Genomic DNA, 21,357 nt, shown 5'->3' on the forward strand with positions numbered 1-21,357 from the left:
TAGTATCAACCCGATTTATTACCCCGTTTGCCACTGCACCAGGGCACGAGATGAGCTGGGGTGAAGCGCCAGGATTGGCGCATCTAGTGGATGCGCCACGTCTGGGGTGCCTGCGGCCTGCTATTTTTAGGCTGTGAAGGCCCAATAACTATGGACCTTCCCACCCTGAGAATACCAGACCACAGCTGTCCGCTTTACCTTGGCTGGTGATCCAATTTGGGGGGGACCCTACTTTTATTGTGTAATTATTAATATTTATAAAATAATTATAAAAAAGAGCCTGAGGGGACCTCCACATTGGATCCCCAACCACGGTAAAGCTGCCAGCTGTGGTTTTCAGGCTACAGCCGTCTGCTTTACCCTAGCTGGCTATCAAAAATGGGGGGACCCAACGTCATTTTTTTTTTAACTATTTTTTAAATAGAAAAAATTAATGGGCTTCCCTGTATTTTGATTGCCAACCAAGGTAACGGCAGGCAGATGGGGGTGGCAACCCATAGCTGTCTGCTTTATCTGCGCTGAGAATCAAAAATACCGCAGAGCGCTACGTCATTTTTTTAAAGATTTATTTTTACAGCACTGTGATGTCCAGCAATCAAAATACAGGGAAGCCCATTTTTTTTTTAGTTATTTAAATAAATAATTGAAAAAAATATATATGGGCTCCCGCTGCATTTTTTGTATTGCTAGCTAAGGGTAATCCAAGCAGCTACTGGCTGCTAACCCCCACTGCTTGGTGTTACCTTCACTGGCAATGGAAAATCCAGGGAAGCATTTTTTATTTTTTTTGCCAAAAAACTACAAAAAAAGGACGTGAGCTTCACCATATTTTTGTATGCTAGCCAGGTATAGCAGGCAGGTGCTGGAAGAGTTGGATACAGCGCCAGAAGATGGCGCTTCTATGAAAATGCCATTTTCTGAGGCGGCTGCAGACTGCAATTCGCAGCAGTGGGGCCCAGAAAGCTCAGGCCAACCTGTGCTGCGGATTCCAATCCCCAGCTGCCTAGTTGTACCTGGCTGGACACAAAAATGGGGCGAAGCCTACGTCATTTGTTTTCTAATTATTTCATGAAATTCATGAAATAATAAAAAAAGGGCTTCCCTTTATTTTTGGTTCCCAGCCGGGTACAAATAGGCAACTGGGGGTTGGGGGCAGCCATACCTGCCTGCTGTACCTGGCTAGCATACAAAAATATGGCGAAGCCCACATAATTTTTTCAGGGGGCAAAAAACTTCTGCATACAGTCCTAGATGGAGTATGCTGAGCCTTGTAGTTCTGCAGCTGCTGTCTGTCTGTATGGAGAAGAGCAGACAGCAGCTGCAGAACTACAAGGCTCAGCATACTCCATCCAGGACTGTATGCAGAATTTTTTTGCCCACCAAAAAAATGACGTGGGCTTTGCCATATTTTTGTATGCTAGCCAGGTACAGCAGGCAGCCACGGGCTACCTCCAACCCCCAGTTGCCTATTTGTACCCGGCTGGGAACCAAAAATATAGGGAAGCCCGTTTTTTTTTTATTATTTCACTTATTTCATGAAATAATTAAAAAACAAATGACGTGGGCTTCGCCCTTTTTTGTGTCCAGCCGGGTACAACTAGGCAGCTGGGGATTGGAATCCGCAGCACAGGTTAGCCCGAGGTTTCTGGGCGCCTCTGCTGCAGATTTCAGTCCGCAGCCGTCCCAGAAAATGGCGCTCTCATAGAAGCGCCATCATCTGGCGCTGTATCCAACTCTTCCAACAGCCCTGGAGCCGGGTGGCTTGTTGGGTAATCATGAGTTAATACTGGCTTTGTTTTACTAGCCAGTATTAAGCCAGAGATTCTTAATGTCAGGCACGTTTGACCTGGCCATTAAGAATCTCCAATAAAGGGTTAAAAAAAACACCACACAGAGAAAAAATACTTTAATAGAAATAAATACACAGACACATTAGAGACTCCATCTTTATTACCCCCTGTCAGCCCTCCACGATCCTGCTCTTCTGTCTTCTTTCTTTCTAGTGTAGTAGTAGTGACGATTGTAGTGAGGATGAGGTTCCCCAGCTCATCACTTGATGAGCTGGGGAACCTCATCCTCACTACAATCCTCACTAGTGTAGTAGTAGTGACGATTGTAGTGAGGATGAGGTTCACCAGCTCATCACTTGGGGCTGGGGAACCTCATCCTCACTACAATCCTCACTACAATCGGGAAGCAGCGTGCAGCCTTCACTCCGTGAGTGATCAGTGCTGGCTGTCAGCGGTAACAGCGGTAACGCTGACAGACGCGTTACCATAGCAACGGTGCTCTCGGAGCCGCGGTTAGCGGTGACGTCACCGCTAACTGCGTTGCTATGGCAACGGTGATCTCCGTTAATGACCGGCTGTGTCAGCCGGTTCCTAACGGAACGGGGAGTCGACCGTGTGCTAGAGCATGTCGCCGGTACACGGCGATACACATATGTGCACCGTGTACCGGAGAGATGCACTCGCAGGTCCTACATGACGCGTCATAGTCATGTGACCAGTCTGTAGCCAATGAGATAATAGCCACGTGACTGGTCACATGGCTATTTTGACGTCACGATAGGTCCTGCATCTCTGCTGGCAGTGCCGTCACCGGGAGGATTCAGCGATCATCGGATGGAATAGCGGCAGGAGACAGAGTGCAGAAGGGATCGCGAGGACCGGTAAGTGTTATGGCAATGTTTATTAACTGTTTGTGTACATTTATAATGCATTTTTATGTGTTTGTGATTGCCTCCCATTATAGCCTATTGGTTCGAGTTCGGTTCGTCGAACGTTCGACAAACCGAACTCGAATGGGACTCCCGTTCGGCGAACCGACCTCGAGCCGAACCGCGACCGGTTCGCTCATCTCTAGTTACAAGTGCAAACAAATACATTTATTTTAGACAATGGCTGATTTTATAGGGATTATGTCCCCGTTAGAAATGTTACTGTATAACAAGTTCAAGGGGTTGAGCAGAAATAAAAAATATTTTTGAATGCTTAAAACTAGATAGCTATACAAATAATTTTTTCTAATAAATATTTATTTATGATTGTAGATTTTTTTTCAATTTTCTTTACCTGTTTATTAGGGAATCTGTCTTTTTAAAATTGCTGTTAACAGGACTTTGTATTATAGTTTACAACAGTCGCATATTACATAACTAGCAATAAACAGAAGCGAATTAAATCACTTCTGTAGGAGAGATTTCTATTCATGCACTGTGATCTAAGCAAAGTCATAGTGCAGAGAAGGGGATGAGGTGAGCTGTGAACTTCACCCACACTGAATAATGGATTTTCTGTTATCCTATGTATAGTTGTTAGCTTTCATCATAATCCTGCATGAAATATGAGTTTAATATTAGATTTAGTGGCGAGTATGAAAATTAAAAAGAATTCACCTTGTATTTTTGTGTTTTTTTGTATTTTTATTCTTTAAGACATAGTATAAAAAATGAAAAATAAAATAAACATAAAAATGTAGGTAAAAGAATATTACATTTTCGAATTACATATTCCCTTTTATTTGGTTGTATAGTTTCAAAAGACACTCTGCATGAATTCATGGTGATTTCTGAGCTTTTTAGATGGTGGTCCTTTATTCAGGATCCTCAATTTTTGGGCAGAGTAGAGTGCAGATGAAAGTGGAGTAGCTAGATTCCGATGGTCCATGGTGCAAAATTTGGAACTGCCCCACCCCCCGCATGTTGGTCAAATGTATGGACCCTTGTAACAATCTAAATCTTATAAAGACATATGTGTTGCCCCCCCCTTTATGTAGTAATGTCCCCCATTCTTTACTAACCTCCCCCATCCTGAGCCCCTTCCAGGTATATATGTCCCACATCCTGGTATATGTCTCCCATCCTGGGCCTCTTCCCGGTACATACAGTATATCACAACAGTGAGTACATCCCTTACATTTTTGTAAATATTTTATTATATCTTTTCATGGGACAACAATGAAGATATGACACTTCAATACACTGTAGTCAGTGTACAGCATTCAAGTAATATACAGTGCTTTAAAAAAGTATTCATTCCCTGTGAACTTTTCCATATTTTTTCTCGTTACATCCACAAACTTACATGTATTTTATTGGGATTTTATGTGATATACTAGTACAAGGAAGCATGTATTTGTGAAGTGGAAAGCCTATATGGTTTTCTAAATATTTTAAAAATGTATGTCTGAAAATTTGTGGCAAGCTTTTGTATTTATCCTCCTGAGTCAATACTTTGTAGAACCACCTTTCACTGTAATTACTGCAGCAAGTCTTTTGAGATATTTCTCTACCAAGTTTGCACATCTAGAGGCTGACATTTTTGCCCATTCTTCTTTGCCAAATGGCTGTAGCTCAGAGAAATTGAATGGAAAGCATCTGTGAACAGCAATTTTCAAGTCTTTGTCACAGTTTCACATTGAGATTTTTGTCTGGACTATGACTAGAACATTCAAATACACGAACATGCTTTGATCTAAACCAGTGATGGCGAACCTATGACATGCGTGTCAGTGCTGACACGCGTAGTCATTTTCAGTGATACGCAGCTGCCGGCCGCGGCCCCATAGAAATTAAGCATCCTTTAAATAGCATGGCAAGCCGTTCCGATTTTTTATCGGATCGGATGCCATGCAGGAGGTCTGTGCCGGAGGTCTGTAGGCCCAAACAACAGAGCTCCGGGGCAGAGCGTCTAGGCCTGTGACTTCCGGTAGGCCCGAACTTCCGGCTGGCGCAGCAGGGAGCAGCGCAATGCCGCCCAAACAACAGAGCTCCGGTGCAGAGCGTCTAGGCCTGGGACTTCCAGTAGGAGGGAGCAGCGCAATGCCGCGGACGCACTTCTGAGGCCTGAGGTGATCGCTGTCTGGAGGCTCTGTGATTGCTGTCTGCAGGCCCTGTGATTACTACAGCAACCATCATCCAGTGAACTGTGGGGTGTCATTGGCCATTACTGAGATAAGTGAGGGGGAGGCTGGAAGAGGCCTGTGCTATGGGTGCTGTTTCCCGCCATTAATTTACATAAGGAATGCCATCTTGCAGCATAGTACAGACTCCATTTCACCACCATTACTTTTGTGCATCCTTATTAACCCCTATTTCTGCTTATTAACTCTGCCCTTTCCTAAAAGACAGCTACATGTGCCATCATATGGTCAGTTAGGTTAGTTAACCCCTAATTGCCTGCAGGGCTAACTATAAATCTTCTCTCACTGCCCCTCTCATGGAGAAGCCACAAAATAAAAAAACAAAGTTAAGTAAAGGGAGTGGTAGTAGCAGTAGCCGACCCTTTCAAGAGACATGGACTGAGATGTATGGCATTATTGAAAAAAATGGCAGATCATTTTGCGTTCTATGTAGTGAAACGGTAGTAAGCAGAACGTGGAATATAAATAGACATTTTGAAACTAATCATTCCCAGCTCTTGAAAAAAAGTGAGGATGAAAGGAAGGAATACATTTCCAGGCAGCTACACCTTCATAAGAGACAATCTAATTCCATCCTTAAATTTGTAAAAAGCTCTACAAATTTAACATCTGCAAGTCTGAGCATTGCTCACACCATAGCTCAGCATGGAAAAGCACTCAGTGAGGGAGAATTTATTAAAGAAACTCTCTTAAGATGTGCACCAGTTCTATTTCATGATATGCAGAATAAAGATGCAATTATTAAGAGAATATCTGAGTTACCACTCAGCCAATGAAATTCAGCAACAAAAAAGTCACTAAAAATAATCAGTGATGGCGAACCTATGGCAGTCCAGCTGTTGCAAAACTACAATTCCCATCATGCCTGGCCATTCAAAGCAAAAGTTTTGGCTGTGAAGACATGATGAGAATTGTAGTTTTGCAACAGCTGGAGTGCCACAGGTTCGCCATCACTGGAAGAATTCCCCCTCCCCCTCACTTATCTTAGTTCACGGGACCCCACACAAGTTAAATAATAGCAAGACCAACAAAAGAAACCAACTGACAGATGAACAAAGAAGTCACTAAGTAGGTAAGTTAAATAATTATACATATTTGTTATTTAAACTATACATGTCGCAAAGTTGTTTTTTTTTCTCGAGGTGACACACCACCCAAGTTATGTTCGTTTTTTTGGCAAATTTTGACACACCAAGCTCAAAAGGTTGCCCATCACTGATCTAAACAATTCCATTGTAATTCTGGCAGTATGTTTATTGTTGTTGCCCTGCTGGAAAGTGAACTTAACATGTTTACCTCAAGGTTTGCCCTGTATTTAGCTCCTATCATCTTCCCATTAACTCTGACCAACCACCCTGTCCCTGCAGAAGAAAAGCATTCCCCCATAGCAGGATGATGCCACCACCAATTCGATGGTTGAGATGGTGTTTTCAGGGTGATGTTCAGTGTTAGTTTTCCAAAATAGATAGTGTTTTACATTTAGCCAGAAAATTCTACTTTGGTCTCATCTGACCAAAGCACCTTCTTCCACATGCAAGCTGTGTCCCTTACATGGCTGTTACACACCTATCCTCTTTCTTATGCTCCATATTGTAATTTGCAAGTAGCCTGGTGTACTCCATACGCCATATGTTCAGCTTCCTTGGCCTTTAGAAGGCCGTCCAAGACACACACCTATGTCTTGATATTAAGATTTAAGTGTTTTTAGGACTTTTAGTTTGTCTGTGCACAGCAACCTGTCTGTGATCTTCCGGACATCTCCTGTTTCTCTGAGGCTTCTAATACTTGTGCAACCTATCTGTGGTCTTCAGGATGTCTCCTGTTTACCTACAACTTACATGGTATTCTGTCTTTCTTGTTACTCCAGAGTTTTGTCTGATACCTGTTTCCGGTCTTCTAAGACCTCTTCTGTGTGTCAGCATGCGGCGACTAGGATACTCCTGTCTATCAGCAGATTCCATAGTATTAAGACAAGACTTTTTGCTTATGTCAGAGTTTTGTCTGCTACCGGTTTTTGGTCTCTAGGACATCTCTTGGCTTACTGCAGCTTCTAGTTCCACATCTACCTTCTTGTCTGTGGTTTCCAACATCACACAACATGCCTGCTGTCTTCCAGACTTCTCCATGCTTTCTGTGGTTTCCAGTTCCACAACTAACTACCTGCCTGCAGTTTCCAATATTGCAAAAGTTGTCTGTGGTCTCCAGTAGGTCTCCTGGCTGTCTGTGGCTTCCAGTTCTACAGCTACTTACTTGTCTGCAGTTTTCAGTATCGCACAATCTAATTGCGGTCTCCAGGACATCTTCCTGGCTATCTGCATCTTCCAATTCCATAACTACCTATTTGCATGCAGTTTTTAGTATTGGACAACTTGGCTGCAGTCTGAGGACATTTTTTAGGCGGTCTGTCACTTCCAGTTGCAAAGCTTAATATATTGCAAGCCACTACTTACGTGTAGTACAGACGGAAGAGTAGTCAGGAAAGCCGAAGTCTGGTAACAGGAGGAAACGTATGGAGACAGGGAGAATTCAGGCTTAGTCAGGTCATAATCCGAGGTCATCATTCCTAGAAGACAGTAATAACTTCAGAGAGAAAATTGAGATGTAGTCAGATAACAGTCCAGGGTCAAAAGCCAAGAAATCACCACAGGAACAGAAAGCAGACAAAAAAAATCAAGAAACAGTCCGGGGTCAGAAAACAGGGATCAGAACAAAGCAAAGACACAGGTTAACAGCGCAACTACCAACCCAGAATTTTCGACTGGCAAGATTCTGGGGGAGCATGCTCAGTAAAGAAACCGGGCAATTACCAGAAAGGAGAAACACCTGAGCACACACCTCCCAGAACCTGCACAGTCAATCAACCTGCCAGCTCAGCAGTCAAGAAAACACAGCAGAACATGTCCAGTGCAAGATGATCTGCACAGAGGAATTGGGACACTTCCTACTTGCCTTCAGTTTCCAGTATTGTACAATCTGCTTACGGTCACAGGATACCTGCCTGGCTCTCTGTGACTACCAGTTCCACAGCTACTTACTTCCTTGGGGTATCCAGTATTGCACAACCTGCCTGTGGTCTTCAGGACATCTTCCTGGCTTTCTGAGTTTTCCATTTCCACAGCTCACTACTTGCCTGTGGTTTCTGGAATTACAGCTACCTGTCTGTGGTCTCCAGGATATCTCATGCCTACCTGAGGTTTCCAGTACCTTAACTATCTGCCTGTGGTCTCCAGTCTCTCTGCTCTCTGTGCCCCTGTGCTTCACTTGTCTGCTGCACCGAAGCTAGTGGTCTGTTTCTTGAACCGGACCTTGGGTTTAGAGTATCTACTTCAACTAGTGATTGATTAATAATTTATGTTAGCAACCTGCAAATGGGACTTCTTACAGCTTGCATTCAAAAATGGCTGCCTTCTTGCCACTCTTCCAAAATGGCCAGATAGATATGTGGAGTATATCACCATTAGTTGTCCTGTGGACAGATTCTCCCACATGAGCTGTGGATCTCTTCAGCTCCTCCAAAGTGACCATGGGCTTTTTGGCTGCTTCTCTAATTAGTGTGCTCCTTGGTATAGATGTCAATTTTAGTCAACAACCATGTCTTGATTAGAGTTGAGCGATGTTCGAGTCGAACGGTTCGCCAATTTCATGTTCAAGTGATTTTAGGGGGTGTTCGAGTCGTTCGACGAACTCGAACGATTTGCTTAAAGTTCGGCAGTTTGAGTTACGTTCGAGAATGGTTCGATCACCAAAAGCGTGGCTTTTCACAGTAAGTATGTGCGCACATTGCGTATCTGCATGCGTCCTGCGTCCCAGCACAATCCCTCTCTCTTTCCTACTCACCGATCACGGGCGCCTTGCTGTACGTCTGTCACAAATCTCCGGCGGCTTTTCTTCTTTTGAAAATGGCTGCCGCTTCATTATTCAATCAGGTATTCCAAGCCTTCCCCGCCCACCGGCGCCCATGATTGGTTGCAGCCAGACACGCCCCCACGATGAGAGTCAGCTGTGTCACTGCAACCAATCACAGCCACTGGTGGGCGGGTCTATATCGTGCAGTAAAATAAATAAATAATTTAAAAAAAAAATGTGGTTCCCCCCAATTTTGATACCAGCCAGGATAAAGCCACACGGCTAGAGGCTGGTATTGTCAGGATGGAGAGCAGCACGTTATGGGGAGCCCACCACCCTAACAATATCAGCAGGCAGCCGCCCAGAAGTGACACATCCGTTAGATGTGGCAGTCCCGGGACTCTACCCAGCTCATCCTGAATAGCCCTGGTGCGGTGGCAAACAAGGTAATAACAGGGTTAATCATGACAGGCATCTCCCCAAGATACCTCTTTATTAACCCCCAAACAACAATCCAGGTCCAAAGTAATCCACACGACACTGTCAGCTCTGCTACATGAAGATGACAGGGAGCCCTGTAGAACACGAGCGCTCTGTGTCCTCTCCACGCAGCATCTGAAGTGAGCCGCGCTGTCACCGGAGACTTCAAGATAACCAAATCTTCCTGTTTCTCATTGGAGGCAGTGGGTCAGTGCTTAGAGCTACTGCCTGGAGAGCATTAGTTCACGAGTTCAAGTCCCGACCGCCCCGGTAAAGAATTTAATTTATTTTTAATTTTAAATTATAAGTATTATTTATTTTTAATTAAAATTTAATTTAATTTAATTATGCACTGAAGGGAGGAGCCGGACATCAGCTGTGAGCCGCGGGCCACACCTCTAAAATCGGAGCAGTTCATGGAATGAGGCTGCATTGTTCTCTCCTCTCTCTCTCTTCTCGCTCTCTTATTCCTATTTTTTTCTCTCTCTCTTGTTCTCTCCTTTTCTCTTTTTCTCTCTCTCTCTTTTGCTCTCTTTTTCTCTCACTCTCGCTTTTTCTCTCTATTTTTCTCTCTTTTTCTCTCTTTTTTTCTCTTTTTCTCTCTTTCTCTCTGTTTCTCTCTTTTTCTCTCTTTTTCCCTCTCTTTTCCCTCTATTTTTCTCTTTCTCCCTCTCTCTCCTCTTTCTCCCTCTCTCTCCTCTCTCTTCTCTCTCTCTCTCTTGTCTCCTCTTCTCTCCTCTTCTCTCTCCTCTCTCGCTTCTCTCTCTCTCCTCTCTCTCACTTCTTTCTCTCTCCTCTCTCTCTTCTCTCCTCTTCTCTCCTCTTCTCTCTCTTCTCTCTCCTCTCTCTCTTCTCTCTCCTCTCTCTCTTCTCTCTCTTCTCTCTTTCTTCTCTCTCTCTTCTCTCTCTTCTTTCTCCTCTCTCTTCTCTCCTCTTCTCTCCTCTTCTCTCTCTTCTCTCTCCCTCTTCTCTCTCTCCTCTCTCTCTTCTCTCCTTTTCTCTCTCTCCTCTCTCTCTCCCTCTCTCTCTTCTCTCCATCTCTCTCCTCTCTCTTCTCTCCTCTTCTCTCTCACCTCTTCTCTCTCTCTCTTCTCTCTCCCTCTCTCTCTCTCCCTCTCTCGCTTCTATTTTCTCTCTCTTTTCTCTCTCTCAGACCAGGCGATGATCAGCTGATGCGGTCACCCGACGGAATCAGCTGACATTATAAGTCGAGCGGTGAGGCCGGCTTTTCACCGACCGGCCGGCTAAACTATCAGCTGCTGCTGTCGGACAGGAGTCTGCACAGAAGTGTGTAGTTTGTTGTTTTTTTTTGCACTGATGCATCAGCTGATTGTATAAAAGCTGTTTATACAATCAGCTGTTGTGTCATGTGATTCAGGCACTTGAACCTCACACATCATCTGATCGCTGTGCCTTCCAGCAAACCGATCAGATGATATTGGGTCCGGATTGGACGGCGTGGGACCCTTGACCCAGGATTACTGCAGAGGGGGGTCTTTATTTCAATAAAGATGGAGTCACTAATTGTGTTGTGTTTTATTTCTAATAAAAATATTTTTCTGTGTGTTCTGTTTTTTTTTTATCTGTACTAGAAATTCATGGTGGCCATGTCTAATATTGGCGTGACACCATGAATTTCGGGCTTAGGGCCAGTTGATAATATACAGCTAGCCCTAACCCCATTATTACCCAGCGAGCCACCCATCACCAGGGCAGCTGGAAGAGTTGGATACAGCGCCAGAAGATGGCGCTTCTATGAAAGAGCCATTTTCTGGGTCGGCTGCAGACTGAAATTCGCAGCAGGGGTGCCCAGAAATCTTGGGAACCCTGCGCTGTGGATTCCAATCCCCAGCTACGTAGTTGTACCTGGCTGGACACAAAAATTGGGCGAAGCCCACGTCATTTTTTTTTTTTAATCATTTCATGAAATTCATGAAATAATTAAAAAAAAAGAGCTTCCCTATATTTTTGGTTCAAAGCTGGATACAAATAGGCAGCTGGGGGTTGGGGGAGCCCGTAGCTGCCTGCTGTACCTGGCTAGCATCCAAAAGCATGGCGAAGCCCACGTAATTTTTTTGGGGGGGGGCAAAAAACTCCTGCATACATTCCTGGATGACATATGCTGAGCCTTGTAGTTCTGCAGCTGCTGTCTGCTGTCTGTCTGTATGGAGAAGAGCAGAGAGAAGCTGCAGAACTACAAGGCTCAGCATGCTCAATTCACTTCAATTCTGAAGAGACTGAATAAGAACTGGATGTTTGAAACGCGTCCTCTCTAACATGGGCTTGACTACCACAACATGGACTTTTTAATCTTATATGAATAAAGAATCTTCATTTTAAAGATACAAGTTGCTTGGATTTTTGTGCTGGTGAATCCTCTCCTCATCATTCCTACATGGATCTGCTTACCTTCTCTTCTCCGTGCACAATCCAGGATTTTTTGGCTTCCATTATATAGGTGAGCTGGGCAACCTTTTATCTTTGTCCATCTAGGACTGTATGCAGGAGTTTTTTGCCCCCCAAAAAATGACTTGGGCTTTGCCATATTTTTGTATGCTAGCCAGGTACAACAGGCAGGTACAGCTGCCCCCAACCCCTAGCTGCCTATTTGTACCCGGCTGGGAACTAAAAAAATAGGGAAGCCCTTTTTTAATTATTTCATGAATTTCATGAAATAATTAAAAAAAAAATTGCCATGGGCTTCGCTCCATTTTGGTGTCCAGCCAGGTACAACTAGGCAGCTGGGGATTGGAATCCGCAGGACAGGTTGGCCCGAGCTTTCTGGGCCCCTCTGCTGTGAATTACAGTCCGCAGCCGCCCCAGAAAATGGCACTTTCATAGAAGCGCCATCATCTGGCGCTGTATCCAACTCTTCCAGCAGCCCTGAAGCCGGGTGGCTTGCTGGGTAATAATGGGTTAATACTAGCTTTGTTTTACTAGCTAGTATTAAGCCATAGATTCTTAATGTCAGGCAAGTTTGACCCGGCCATTAAGAATCTCCAATAAAGGGTTAAAAAAAAGACACCACACAGAGAAAAAATATTTTAATAGAAATAAATACACAGACACACTTAGAGACTCCATGTTTATTACTCCCTCTCATCCCTCCACGATCCTGGTCTTCTGTCTTTTTTCTCCTTCAACCCATGCAGCTCTGCTACATCAGACAGCACTGCATGGGAAGAAGACGCTGCTGCTTCCGTGCAGTCTAATCACTCAGTGAGTGAGCAGAGGCTGCGGGCTGTAAGCGGTGACGTCACCGCTGCCACCGTTACTAAAGTACTCACTATAAGAGAAGAAAAAGGGGTTAAACCCGCGCAATCCGCCAAATAAGATGTAGAAATGTTGATAGATTAATCACTCTTTTATTCCATAGGTCTACGCGTTTCAAGGTACAGAGACCTCTTCCTCAGGACCAAAAAATCAACATTGCATGTGCAGAGAGATAACACACTTATATACATATGGTATATCACAAAAGACTGCCTACTAGCACTTTGAAAAAAATAGGCCGGTAAAGAAAAAAACTGTTTAAATGACACAGCATTTTCCAGCAACATTGCAAAATAAAAGAGTGATTAATCTATCAACATCTCTACATCTTATTTGGCTGATTGCGCGGGTTTAACCCCTTTTTCTCCTCTTATACTGAAGACTTCTGCACATGGGGCCGCGGCAGCCGCCATTATCCTATGCTATCTATGGTAGTTGTGACCCTTCACAACCACTTTTGGCGAGTGTATTAATTTATATACTAGCCTGTTACTTATCTGGTAAAACCCTATCAGCGCTTCTGTTTTCTAGCACTATTACCATTGCTAAAGTAATCTGACAGGTGGGTTTCTATAGCAACGGTGCTCCGATCACGTGATTCCCGGTGCCGCAATTCACCAGCTGTGTCATCCAGTCCTTGCATGTGGGCTGACTCTAAAGAGCACCCACATGCAGGAACGGGGAAGACGACCATGTGCCAGGGCATCTCGCCGGTACACGGAGATGCACAAACGAGCACCGCGTACCGGAGAGATGCACTGACAGGACCTAGCATGACGTCTAGCCATGTGACCAGTCTGTAGCCAATGAGATAATACACATGTGACTGGTCACATTGTATTTTGACATCACGGAAGGTCCTATCATCAGTGCTGGTTACCGGGAGGACGTAGCGATTATCGGAAGGAAAAGCGATGGGAGACAGAGTGCAGGACGCATCGCGGGGACCTGTAAGTGTAATGGCAATGTTTATTAACTGTATGTGTACATGTATAATGAGTTTTATGTGTTTGTGTTTGCCTGCCATTGTTTTCAGTGGGGTTCTAATTGGTTCGTCGAACATTTGTCAAACGTTCATCGAACGGAGCCTCTGTTTGACGAACCGAACCAAACTCGAACACTAGGGAGGTGGCTCATCTCTATTCTTGATAGGTTTTCAGTTGTGTCATACTCCTTCCATTTCAGGATGACAAGTTGAACAGTTCTCTGTGAAATGTTCAGAACTTAGGCTATTTCTATAGCCTAACCCTTCTTTTCTATTCTTCATATTTTTATCCTTAACCTGTCTCGTGTGTTCCTTGGTTTCCATGATGTGGTTTAATCCCTAATGCTCTCAAACAATTCTCTCAGGCCTTCACAAAACAGGGTATAAAAACTGATACACACACACACTCACATTCTCTAACACATTCTTAACTTAACTGAACAAGGTGCTGGATTACCATAGAACAATAAAAGCCAATTGTAAGGGTAGTCAGGCTTTAGGAATGCAGCCTGAAATAAAATGTTAACATAAAATTTATCACTTTGGGGTTTTTTAATCAGAGGAGGTATAATTGGTTATCCCTGTTTAGTTTTTTCCTTCTGGTCTTTTGAGATTTTAAATTAACTTACACATCAGTGCTCGAAACGTCATCATTTCTGGTGTATAAACTGCTGGGATTTTAGTTTTTACATTTTCCCTTTACATATTGACGATATATATATTTTGTTTTCCAGAAACAATCAGTTCATGTAAGAACAATTCTCTGAGTAATAAATATATTTTCATGTTAATGATAACCTATTCATATAATATAATTGTCATTAGATAGATAGATAGGATAGTTCTATAATGTATGCACAGTAATTTTACATTTTTTCACGGGCATAGCTTGCTGAGGGCTATTTTTGTGCAGGATGAGTTTTCTGTGCTGCTTTTTTTAACCTGTACTAATTTGGCTCCACTTCATGTTTCTCCCTAGTTGCCAAAAAATGATCTCTTTACTAAAATAAGCAATATTAGTCACTCTAAATTCCTATTTACTAATATTTGCCAATATTTCGGATGGTAATTAGCTGTAAATTTACTATGAAACTAAATAACCAAAATAAACTTTAGTGAGAAATGCCTTTTTTCTTAGTATTATATGTCATGTTTTTAAATAATTGATATAAACAGCATCAGTGTCTGTACAAAGAGTCTAGAAATGCATAAGCATCTGCTGTTATTAGTTTTGCTTTCATAATTTGTATATGGTTGGCATTTGTAGGTCTCAAGTAAATAAGTGCCTTTGTAAAGTGATTACTTGTATGATAGAAGTGAAAATGTGGTTTATATCCCATGAAGCATCTAGAATATGCAATCTAGTCAGCTTATGTTTGGAAGTAAACGCTCTGCTATAATGTCAGACAGAGTTGACCTTTATCCCTTTCCTTCTTATTTCAGATATTCCAAGTTTCCAAGAATGCTGGGATGTTTTTCTGCTTTTGCATTCTACATATCAGTGAACTGCACTTCATTAGGTAGGTCCTATGCCACCATCCTAGCCTATGCATACCAAAATCTGCCCTTTACAGGGAAATACTAATGAGTATTTGTGAGGTCAAATCTACAAAAAAAATGAGCATAATTTCTTCGTGAAAAGTGCAGTTGTATCAACACAGAAGGACATTTTCAAAAACAATTCATCCTCAATGCAATTTCTACCATGCACTGTCCCATATCATGGGAAACCAGCTCTGATTAATAATGAGTGTGCATTAACTCCTTCAGGACATGCGGGAAGCATGTTCCTAGAAACCACCGTACAAGTACAGTGCAACAATCGCTTCGACTCACTAGCAGAGCCAGCAAAATCATCATCTAGTGTCAGCTATATACAGTGGGTGAAATGAAGAAAACCATATGGCCAATGAGAACATGCGCTTATAAGTTGCATGTATACCAACTCATGCTCTGGCTCATTTGTTTGGCTTTTCACTGGGTGAAATAAGTATTGAACACTTCACCAATTTTCTCAATAAATATATTCGTAAAGGTGCTACCATGTTTTTCCAAAAATAAGACACTGTCTTATCCTTTTTTTGCACCCAAAAAAGTGCTGGTGTTTTATTATAGAGTAGGTCTTATTCTTGGAGAAACATGGTTGGAGGTAAATTTACTCCCCCAAAAAGCAGACCCCCCCCTTCCCTGTAGACTCATACTTACTAGGGCCTGGATGTCTGTGTGAATCCCAGGTCCTCCCTGTGTTCTCCAGTGGGTCCTCCCAGCAGGTATGCTCTATGCTGTGCTCCCGTGCTTCTGGCCGACACACTCACATACATCAGATTGCGCGCACACACCAGATCACACACACAATCACCAATCAGATCGCTCACATAATCGCACATCTTGACACATTGCACACACATACTCACTCACTCACCACATCAGGTACAGAATGCCTTTACTGCACGAAAAGATGGGAGGAAGTTATGAATCGCAGGTCTTGTAAGCATTTCATCCACAGCCGCAGGTCCTTGCGCTCCACCGCACTGCATCTCAGAAAATCGGTATTGTTAGAAGTGGTCAGTGTATGTGTGCGATTTGATGTGTGATTGTGTGTGTGCAGGTGTGCAATCTGATAAGTTTGGGTGTGCAATCCACTGCAGGTCCTCCCGCTCAGCATCGGCTGAGTGTGATTGCGGAGTGTCTTCTTTCTATATTGAGGTGTCTTGCAGTATTCTTTAGCATTTTTTGCTGCATTGACACTTCATGATTAAACCGTAACTAGGACTTCTTTTCGGGATAGGGCTTATACTTAAGCCTTGCTCAGAAAATGCTGAACATCCCTGCTAGGGCTTATTTTTGGGGAGGTCTTATTTTTGGAAAAATATGGTATTTACATGAATTTCTTAACAGGTGTCAGTAACGATATCTTACATATTTGTCTTATAAAAAAGATATTTCAGGTAATACAACATTATTATCAACATCATGTCAGCAGATACAAACAATAAAAATATCCCAGTTGGTGAAATGATACGTATAAAGAGAAATATTCCCTCACCCTCGACATTGAAAACGGAATGTCGAAACTAGAATATAAGTTAAATCAGAGAAATTATCCAAACTGGATGCTCTCTAGAGCATGTTAACAATGTGGATAGAAATCAGTTACTAAAAAATAAACAAAAAATATTCAATGATAAAAGTACAAATATAATTTTATTCCGCACTATTTAACCTTATCAGAAATATAATTACTGAACAATTACCTATTTTACATGAAGACCTAAAAGTAAAAAAAAAACAACTTCTTTCTGGTCCACTCAGATTTATTGCTAAAAAAGCTTCACTTTTAGGGTTGATTTTATCACTTAGTCTTTTTTCTAATGTAAAAAAATCTCCAAATTGGATACATACAAAAGGTTTTTTTCTGCTGTGGCCATTGATCCTGCATATATTGTAATTATGCTTATCCGTGTACAAACTTTTTTTTATACAGTTACTTGAATTAGTTATAATGTTAAAAGCTATATAAATTGTAACACAACCTTTGTAGTATGTCTGATCAAATGTCAACTATGCACACTACAATACGTTGAATGTACACATGACCATTAAAAGCTAGAATCTTTGGGTGATATGCAGTGCGTTTTGGCCTAGAAATGTGGTGTGTATTGTGTCATCAAAAATGTCAACTTTGGTCTCATTTGACCAGACTATATTCTCCAAGTATTTCATGGGCTTGTCTAAGTGTTATTGAGCAAACTGTAAATGTGCTTGAACATGCTTTTGTTCAGCAATGGAGTTGTCCGTGGTGGTGTGCATACAGGCCATGGAGGTTGAGTGCATGCTTTTATTGTTTTTTGCTGATTCCAGGTCTGTCTGTAGCTTTCCACCGGTGGTTCTTTGCTCTTGGGTAACTCTTCTAATAATTCTTTTTACATCTCTGTCTAAAACCTCGCAGTGAGCACCTGGTGGTGATCAGTTGGTGGTGAAATGATGTTCTTTCCACTTTTGGAATATGACCCCAGCAGGGCTCACTGGAACCTTCAGTAGTTTAGAAATACTTCTGTAACCAATACCATTAATATATTTTGAAACAATACAGTTGTGAAAGTCTTGAGACAGCTCACTGGTTTTAACCGTCATGAGATAGTTCTTGTGTGGCACTTTGGTAATAACACCTTTTTATAGACCATCAGTTGAACCACCTAATATTATTTTATACCAAGTGGCAGGATTGCTTCCTAATTATTGATAGATTACAGCTGTCACTACTATCCATGGATTTTGGCACCTCTCTTTGTGTGTTCAATATATAATCCTGTGTCATTTGTCCTTGTTACACATCACTAAATTTATGAACATCTGTGGTTTGATTATTTTTTTTTTCCTGTGAGGACTGGATGGGTTGTTACTGAAATATTAATGACAACAGCACCTTGAGAAATATATTTTCTTAGAAAATTGGTGACGTGTTCATTACTTATTTCCCCCACTTTATCATAGCTGACACCTTGAAGTAATGTCCACATTCACTGTTAACATCAATCATGGAAGTTTAACCCCTCCGATGCCACTTTCTATAGTAACAACGGCATTGATCTGCTTACAAGAGGGAGGGAGCTCCCTCTTTGTGCACATTGGCATGATGTAATTGTGATTGCATTGTGCCAATGGTCTCCATAGTGAACCAAGGTCAAACCTTGAGCAGGACCTGACACACCACCTGCTTGTATCTGATTGACAGTTCTAATACCCTGCAATGCAAAACCATTGCAGAGTATTAGATCATCGTAATTTGAAGTCCCATGGAGGGATTAGGTAAAAAAAAAATATTAATAAAAAAGTTTAAAAGTTGTAAAAAGGTTTTTATAACATTACAAAATAAAAAATTGAAAAAGGAAAATAATGTAATACCAATATATACAATATATGTAAAAACAAAATAAGCCCCCCAAAAAGTACACATTTGGTATCGCTGCATCCAGAATGACCTGATCCTATAAAACTGTCACTCTAGTTAAACGTGGCAAAAAAACTATGCTTTTTCATCATGCGGCTGAAAAAAGTAGAGTAAAATAAGATCTAACAGTCAAATGTAAATAAACATGGTATCACTGAAAACACCATCTTACACTGCAAAAATCAAGCACCACTCTGCTCCTACAGAGGAAAAATAAAAACGTTATTGCCCTTGGGATATAGCAGTACAAAAAATATTTTTTTCTATTAAATTATTGTTATTGTGTTAGGTGGCAAAACATTAAAAAAACAACATAAATGAAATATTGCAGTAATTGTATTCACCTGAAGAATATAGGTGTCTTATCAATTTTACAACATGGTGAACAACACAAAAATTCCTGAATCACTGTTATATGTTAATTCTGCCTACCAAAAATCGGAGAAATAGAGAGCAATGAAAAAATGTTAATAACCTGAAAATGGTACTAAAACAAACACCAACTCACCCCACAAAAAAACAAACCCTCACATGACTCTGCTGGAAGAAATATAGGAAAATTATAGCTCTCAAAATATGGCAATGCAAACACTTTATTTTTGCAAAAAAAACCAACAAACATTTTTAGTGTATGATAGTAGTAAAGCCTAAAAAACATATAAATCTAGTATCGCTGTAATCATACTGACATGAAGAATAATGCCGTCTTATCACTTATACTGCAGGGTGAATGGTATAAAAAATAAATAACACCTGACTTTGATTTGTTCATTCTTCCGAAGATTGTAGTAAAGTGTGGCTCAAATTTATCCTGCATGCTATGGTGAGCACTTTAGGGTTTTTGTGTAAATCTCTGAAATTCATTATTCTTATAGATTCAGGTGGAACTCTTGATGTAACATTGCCTATAATGAGGCAGAGGAAGTCACCCTGGACCTATAATTCTTCTGTGTCTGTCTTTTTAAGTGTGCATAAAAGTCCAGTCAGACACAGTTTTGTGCACCTTGAAATTAAGGACAATGCTGAACAGAGGTCAGACAAAGTCCAAAGTAACTCTGCTGCTGTATAGATCTGTCGGAGGTTTAATCTAAATCACATCATTTGACGATTTTGATGGAAACTCGAAATGTAAGTTGTCAGTGTAGAGTGCAGAATAAATATGATTCAAAATTTTTTTATAAAGTATTCCCAATAAAATCTTTAACTCAAGCCACAAAAATACAAGTCCCCACTCAGGTTTGTCATGTGTTAATGGAAATGAAGGGGTTTCAATGTTACTGGTAATACAAAGGCTTTAGAAAAGCGTTATCGCTCCCCATAAAAGAAATCCAATGTATTTTGAACTCCCAAATCCAAATGCCCCCCTTGTAAAGTTGGAAAGTGAGTTCATTTTTAAGGGATCTTCTTTTTGGCATGTCAGGGGCTCTGCCAATGGAAACCCTGCTCAACCATTCCAGCAAACTCTTCACTCCAAAATGGTGTTCCTTCCATTGTAAGCTTAGCACTGTGCCTCAGAAATAGTTTTCAACCACATATGGGCTATTGGCAAACTGAGAAAAAAATTTGTAAACAAATTGTACTGTTTTATTTATCTTATTACCCTTTTGAAAATTAAAAACTTAGGGCCAAAACAACATTTTATTTGAAAAAAAGGGATATTTTTAATTTACTCAGTCCAATGTTATACAATTCTTTGAATCCCTTGATAATCAAACATGCTGACTCCAGCCTTAGTTGAATTCCTTGAGAGGTGTATTTTCCAAAATAAGGTCACTTGTGAGGGTTTCTGCTGTCTTGATTTGTCAGGGGGTCTTCAAATTTAAAATGATATCTGCAATCTATTCTAGCTAAAATAGCGTTCCAAAAATTAAATAGCCCTCCTTTTTTTCTGAGCCCTGTCGTATGCCCTAATAGTAGTATTTCCTCACATATAGGGCATTTACATACTCACAAGAAATTGCACAACAAATTGTGGGGGTTGATGTTCTCCTGTAACCTATGTATAGATTAAAAAATTGGGGCTAAAGCAACATTTTTGCGGGAAAATTGTATTTTTCCATTTTCACGGCTCAACATTATTATATTCTGTGAAGCATCTATGCGTTCAAAATGCTCAAAACACCTCTACATAAATTCCTTGAGAGGCATAGTTCACAAAATGGGTTCACTTGTGGGGGTTTCTGCTGCTTTGATATGTCCCCCAAAAATTGAGATGGAGTCCTCAATCTGTTCTAGCTAAAATTTCACTCCAAAATTGAAATGTGTAGTTTCAAAAAGGGGGTCATTTGTGTGACCTTTCCACTACTTAAGCACATCAGGGCTACCTATTCCAGTAAATTGTGCTCCCAAACAGTAGTTTTTCACCTCAAATGGGGTATTTGTGTACTCAGGAAAAATTGCACAAGAAATTCTACAGTCCATTTTCAACTTTTACCCTTGTGAAAATGAAAAATTTGTCTATGAAAGAACATTTTTGAAAAAACAAGAAATTTTAATTTTTGCTTCCCCATTGCTTTAATTCTGTGAAGCACCTAAAGTTTTATTAAACTTTTTAAATGTGTTTTTTTGCACTTCAATGGGTGAAGGTTTTAAAATGGGGTCAATTCTGGGTATTTTCTAAAAACATTGTTTTGTACATTTTGTTGGAAAAATAAAAAAAATTGATACACGTTTAACTCTTCTAACTTTCTAACAAAAAAAACCCATGTGTTTCAGAAATTATGCTGATGTAACGTAGAGTTGTGGTACCTGTAATTTATTAATGATTTTGTGTGACATAACAATTTGGTTTAAAGGCATACAAATTAAAAGTTGAAAAATGGAAACATTTTTTATTTTTTGTAAAATTTTGATATTTCATAATTTAAAATCATAACTTAAATTTACTACAATCATGAGT

The 21,357-nt window shown here is 41.1% G+C and overlaps 1 protein-coding gene across 1 annotated transcript in view; it reads left to right on the plus strand.

Annotated features, from left to right (window-relative positions):
• Positions 1 to 21,357, plus strand: part of KHDRBS2 (KH RNA binding domain containing, signal transduction associated 2) — a 658,172-nt gene that overhangs the window by 490,530 nt on the left and 146,285 nt on the right. The window contains exon 11 of the transcript XR_012751429.1: positions 14,951 to 15,027. The gene's annotated coding sequence lies outside the window, so the exon portion shown is untranslated. The remainder of the gene's footprint in view (positions 1 to 14,950; positions 15,028 to 21,357) is intronic.

The sequence above is a fragment of the Anomaloglossus baeobatrachus genome, chromosome 3 (assembly GCF_048569485.1).
Source record: "Anomaloglossus baeobatrachus isolate aAnoBae1 chromosome 3, aAnoBae1.hap1, whole genome shotgun sequence".
Lineage (NCBI taxonomy): Eukaryota > Metazoa > Chordata > Amphibia > Anura > Aromobatidae > Anomaloglossus > Anomaloglossus baeobatrachus.